This window comes from Stegostoma tigrinum, unplaced genomic scaffold (genome assembly GCF_030684315.1).
Source record: "Stegostoma tigrinum isolate sSteTig4 unplaced genomic scaffold, sSteTig4.hap1 scaffold_58, whole genome shotgun sequence".
Classification (NCBI taxonomy): Eukaryota; Metazoa; Chordata; class Chondrichthyes; order Orectolobiformes; family Stegostomatidae; genus Stegostoma; species Stegostoma tigrinum.
In genome coordinates, this window is record NW_026728516.1 from 838,671 (window position 1) to 845,067 (window position 6,397).

A 6,397-nucleotide genomic window follows, 5' to 3' on the forward strand; every position below is an offset into this window, starting at 1 on the left:
AATTTGTCTTTGTGTTCCATTCTTATGCATTCACTCTTCATGAAAGTCTTCGAAAGCGTCCTTGAATGAAGTAATGGTGAATATTGATGACGGTGCGTCTGTCCTGTCAGTTGTGTGAATTTTGCATACGAAGTTAATGAATTGTTGCTGAATCGAATTCTGTGAAGAATTTTGTGGATGTAACATTATCTGCGAGGAATTGCTTCCCTGACTCGAGGAGAGTGCACAGAGTCAGTATTGACACCAACCTCTCCTCAGGATAGATATTAATGAACCGCACCTTTGTTGAAGGTGCACAGTTTCAAAACTCTAAATGATGTAAAACTCACGAATGAACTAAGCAACGCAGGAAGCCACATGAACTGCTTTTTACCAACAAATTGTATCTTACTGGGCATTGCTCTGTGTTCTTTTCCTGAGCGTTGTGACACGGAACCATGACACGATCAGGGCAACACTTGAGCAAGTGCAAAAAGAGGGCAGTGCCAGAGGGCATGCCAGGAGCAGCACTAGGGACACGGTGAAGTTAATTTCCCACAACAGGAACACACCCCAAACAGTAGACTGCGGGGAGAGAACTCTGAGTGAAGTGAAGTTTTGAAAGTTGATGCCCCAGAGACTGTGGAAGTCAGTTATTGAGTGTGTTCAAGACCACAATTGACAGATTTCTACAGAGTGAAATCATCAAGGGCTCACGGGACAGTGGATGAAAATGTTGAAAATGCACATTTCATTGCAGTTTAGCTCTGTGTAATTACGCAAGTTCATCGAACAACTTAGGAACCACGAATGACGACAATCATATCCCAGTTTGCAGGCAATTTTCCAAACATTGAGTTATAATTCGAAATACAGAGCTGCACAGAAACATCCTGCTCCAGTGGCGCAATTGGCCAGCGCATGGTACTTATAAGACAGTATTAAGGTGTGTGCAATGCCAAGGTTGTGAGTTCAAGCCTCACCTGGAGCAGTTTTAGTTTGTTGTGGCACAAGAGGGTAATAAGGAAATTCAACTCTGAGCAACGTTTGTGGGGATACAGCAGTTTCTGTTAATTGGGAAATTACTCAATGAATGACAAACATCCTACAAGTATTTTCAATGTGAAGAAATATCTGCGGAAAGAGAAGTTTTATTTCAGCGCAATGACATTCCTCTCGTGGCTGAATGCACGCAGTTAAATTATGAGAAAAAGCTTTTAAACTCATTTCAACTTATTCACATTGCTGCAACCTCGCACAGGTCATTGAAATAATTAGAAAGGAATCAGATCATTCAGCCCATTGAATGTTTCATTCTACTTTAGTTAGAAATTTCATCAGCTTTAAATACAGAACTGCCGAGAAGAAGGGAGGGTTCAAAATGCAAAGGAAGATAGAGTCTTGTTTGCGGATTTCTTGGATGGAGTTCAGGAACCATGAAATGTACCAGAAATCATCGGAATGTGGCCAAATGTTTAAGGCACCAGTTTCAAACGGAAATTACATCTTTCAGGGATGGTTCCCTTCTGGCTCGAGAGGGTTTAAATTTACTTTTTAATTGAAAACATGTTCAGTTCCATGCTTCACGGAGAATGAACGGCCAATCTTATCCAGCTGCACGTGAACAATAAATTTCATTGCACGTGAAGTCAAAGAAATTCGAAACTATTCCCCACCCACCCACAGACTTTGTCTCACTGTTAAGGTGCCTGCGTCGGGAACTAGCGGTGCAGGTACATAAGTCTTTGAAGTTTACAGCACATATAGACAGGGTCGTTAAACAGGCATTTGGCATGCTGACATTCATTGCTTTGCCATTTGAATTTAGGAGTTGGGAAACCATGTTCAAGCTGTGCAGGGCATTAGCAAGGCCTCTTCTGGAGTACAGTGTGCAGTTTCGATCGTACAGCGGTAGGAGGCATAACCTATCGCTGGCGAGTATTAAACATAATTACCAAGATTTTACCTGGTGTTGGAAGTTATAAATAAAGGTTGGAAAGACTTGGACTTTATTCTCTAACCCCTTGGAGGTTGAGGGTGACCTGGCAGAAGTTTAAAAAATAACGAGACGTGCAGACAGTAATATGGTAGTTTTCTTTTCCCTGGTATGGGGGATATGAAGACCAGGGAGGAGTTGCGAGGAGATAATTTTTTAAAAAATGAGAGGCAGAACTTTGCAATGACTGTGAATAAAACAATGGCAAGTTCCAGCAGAGAAACAGGTGGCAAAGAAACAGGTGACAGTGAAGCAGGCATGTGAGGGCTAATGTGTTTCGTTTGCCAGTGACATTCACCGCTTCACAAAGTGGGGAACATTGAAGTGCAGCAGTGACGGTGATTATTTTGCAGGATATTCACCTTGCAAATGGTTTTTCCGCCAGTATCCCTGATTACATCACAATCGACAGGATGAAAGCTGCAGCAAGACGTGTGGAGCCAGTGGTGTAATTGATACTGCGTCTGAATTTGGATTCTAAGATTAAAATGTTGTATCTTCCCTCTCTGGAATGAAGTTGACAACTTTCCCGTATTTGCAAATTGACAGTTGCTTCCGAAGCGCAATGTGTACCCAGTGCTGTTTTTGTGTCGGATTCGAGCAGCTGAAGTGATTGGGTCGCTGTGTTTTGGAAATTGAAAGCTGCCCATGAGCAACTTCAGCGTGGGACTACTTCAACTCACTGTTCATTTCATACCCCAGCATATGGCAATGGCTCCAATTGTCAGAGAAACTGCTTGTGTTCCACATAAAGCTGTCTTTTGCCGGGGAACCGTGGGTACAGCAACAGAGCGTGGACATGATGGAGACTGAGTGTATTTCATCCTGAGGCCTCTGTCACTCTTGGGGGATATATCTGCGTATCTCCCTCTGTGGCTTAACATGAGGATGATTACTTCGAGGGGCTTTAGCATATTTTTATCATCTCAAACTTCAGTCCCATTCATTGATTTTAGGGATAATCTCATTGAAATACCCACTCTCAAATTAAGAAAACGAAAATCAGCGGAAGAAACGCTGGAAACTGGGACTAGAATAGATCTGAAGACATGCACTGACAAGATGGCCGAATGGTCTTTTTCCACGCGATTAAAACCTCCAAGATGAGGACAAACGGACCTGCTGCCAAAATAAACAATAGAATGAAAAGCCTAATGCAACGTCATTGAGAAAAGATGGCAAGGACAACAATGCTTTCCCTGGTGGTTCAGTGGTTAGGGTTTGACACTCTCACCGCTGTGGCGCGTGTTTGGTTCCCATGTTACACTTGCCAACTACCAAATATCCCGTTGTTTTTCATGTTAGGGGTGGGGTTGGGCAGTTTGATTGAGCTGATCGTGAGAAACACCTTCCACTGACCAGGGTGAGTAGCAGTTTGATTCCCTTTTCTCCGAATGTGAGATTATCACTGCAAAGGCCCTTTGGGGTCTCAGACAGTCTTAGATTTCATAATGAACCACATTCACACACTCCCAACGCTTTTCGTGAAAAGACGTCAAACAGCGAAGAGAGGACACAGCTACAGATAACAAGGGCTCAAGCGGGATTTAAACGTGGGGCCTCTGAAAAACTCATCAATGGCCCTTACACCTCAACACCAACGAACAGTTTTATCGAGCATCAGCTTTCTGTAGTAATCTACTTGACCCTCTCACCTTTGGATGTTGGAGACCTGTTCTGTGTTCGATCTGCTCCAGAGGTGTGTAATAACACGTTTGAACAGGCTGCTTACATTTAAAAAATCTCAGTTCAGGCAGTGAAAGCAACAATGAACAGCTTTTTCCCATTCTGCTCCTGCTCCCGAGCTGCTGCTGTTTGCTCCTTTCCCCGAGCACCGGGCTGTGTTCAATGGCAGATGGATCAAACCATTTCCCTCCATGGGCAGGCAGTGCTTGGCGATGGTGTGCGTTTTGCAGCTCCTTCTTGAACACTGGAAGGGTGACGAAGCAGAAGAGGCAGAATCAGACGTCAGGAAATTATAAACCACGATTGGGAACTGTCTTCAAATGACATTAATCAGAGTCAGAGAGAAGGAAGCAGAGCTGCTTGAAAAGAGAAAAGTCAAAAGTTGAAGACTATTCCCTTCAGAAACTTTATATGGGATCGTTCTGTGCAGCCTGTTTGGTTCTCAGGATTCGACTTCACACAGCAATTTTGCAGAAAGTCTTTTGCAACGCGGACGTTGGTTTCTTTGTTACGACTGGGCAGGGATTGATATCTGACAGCAAGACAACAAAATGTGAGGCTGGATGAACACAGCAGGCCAAGCAGCATCTCAGGAGCACAAAAGCTGACGTTTCGGGCCAAGGCCTGAAACGTCAGCTTTTGTGCTCCTGAGATGTTGCTTGGCCTGCTGTGTTCATCCAGCCTCACATTTTGTTGTTTTGGATTCTCCAGCATCTGCAGTTCCCATTATCTCTGATATCTGACACCAACAGTCCATGATTAAGAGAATCCGAGTGAAACACTCACTCACTGAGAGTCATCCCCAACGTCTCTGAGCTGTGGAGCTGCAGGCAGTTCAACACGGAAGGCAGGGTTAACAAGGAGCCATTGTTTCAGTTTTGCCAAATCTCTGAGCAGCTTTGAGGTTATAGTGCAACATGTTTATGTGAAATCACACGCTTTCACAGAGCTGCTCCTCCATCAGGTGAAGTGACACTTTTCATCCGCATCTCCACGTCACAGAGACAGGGAGAGTGAAGTCATGAACCCATTGTGTCATCCCATGCGAGAAGAAACCGTTCAGCCCATCAAGTCCCCGGGGACTGTCTGTGGCTTGTATCTCTCCGAGATATTTACAATCGTTGAAATCTGTCCAAATAATGCTGAGCTGTGCCTGTGCCATGATTCTGTCTCCGACAAACTGACCCTCTTGACGTTCATCACTTCTCATTTCACTGGGAGAGCGCTGCTGTCCGAAACAGCGTGGGCAATTCCTACAGGATGCCCTGTGCGTGGAACACACTGCAGTGGATGTATATCAATATGAGACAATTATTTCTGACACATGAAGTTACGGGAGGTTGATCAAAATGCAGCAAACTGCAGCTCTGTGCCGGAAGGACACAGGCAGCGATCAATACAGGCATACCACAACATGGAGCTCTTAAAGTTCAAGGTGTGGTTCTGATCTACTGATTTTTAACTTAATAGGTGCAAAATGCTCGCCCTGCACCATCCTACTAGCATAGAGTACTGGGCTTTCAGACAGATATTGGGCTTTTCCTCTGTTGTGTGACATGTGCATTCGAGTATGATGCTAAAAGACCATCACTGATGTTCTGTAACATTTTCCTGGCTGAGTGAACATAACCTTTGTGTAATTTCCCACATTCTGTTCGAACTCAGATTTCACGCAGAGTCACTACATTCCCGAAACATCAGAGTTGGATTGCGTGTATTCTGAAATATTCGTTTTCCCTTTGAGTGATTCCTTGCCGTGTTCCCTGCACCGGTAGCTCTGCCCCATCCCTCCTTCACATAGTCCGACCTCATTTATCAGAGCTGCGCTTTCAGAAAGCTGCTCGGAGCTTTGGCAAAACTGAAAACAAGAAATCAGGAGTCAGTACTGGGACCACTCCTTTCCTGGACATTTCTTAATGACACAGAATTGTGAATGGAACAGATGACTTCAAAATCCTAAAATGAGGCAAAATTCACAACTTAACTGATCAATGCAGAATGCCATAAAACTGGCCTTTTCATTTAACATGGCTCTGTGCATTTTCGTGAGCCTGATGCTCCAAGAAATAATGGTCCATTTTAATAAAAGCTACTCAGGAAGAGTTTTGATTTCACAATCTCGCATTTCACATGCCTCTTTCTGCGTGTCCTCTTGTGATATTAATTGATCCCTTACTATGTTCCTTTAAAACACGCTAACAGGGACAAAATGGAACGACACTGATTACAAAGGTTACAGTGATTATAACGCAAAATCCAACCACTATACGATCACAGAGCCATACAATGGAAAAGCAGAAAACAAGTAGCGCTAGAGAGCTCCAGACACACACTAGGACTAGTTATTATAAAGTGGGCTGACATTAGGGAAGTCAGAATGGGGAGAATCTTTGCAGTTCATGGCTCCAGAGGTTAGGAATGTCTGTATTGAGTCTGTAAAAAAAAAAGTGACATTGATAAATTGCTACAACATGATAATCAGCACGAGCTCAGGGGATAGTGCAGAAACATGATGTCAAAGCAAATGGTCATTCATGATCTCAGTGAACGGCGAGGTGGGCTTGATGTTTACAACTTGTGTCCATGTGGAATGAAAATACATTGACATGTTTGTTCTGAATTGAAGTGTTCGCAGGAGCTGAAGGAGACGCAGAGCAAACCAATGTCGAGACTGCTGGAGCTGCAAAGACTCTTCGTGCAGCACTAATGAGATGGCACAGCACCGGTGAGAGAATT

At 43.9% G+C, this 6,397-nt stretch overlaps 1 non-coding gene across 1 annotated transcript; it reads left to right on the plus strand.

Moving 5' to 3' along the window:
- Positions 1 to 874: 874 nt before the first annotated feature.
- Positions 875 to 970, plus strand: trnai-uau (transfer RNA isoleucine (anticodon UAU)). The gene is made up of 2 exons: positions 875 to 912; positions 935 to 970. It is a non-coding gene; the product is annotated as a tRNA-Ile (tRNA).
- The last annotated feature ends 5,427 nt before the right edge of the window (positions 971 to 6,397 follow it).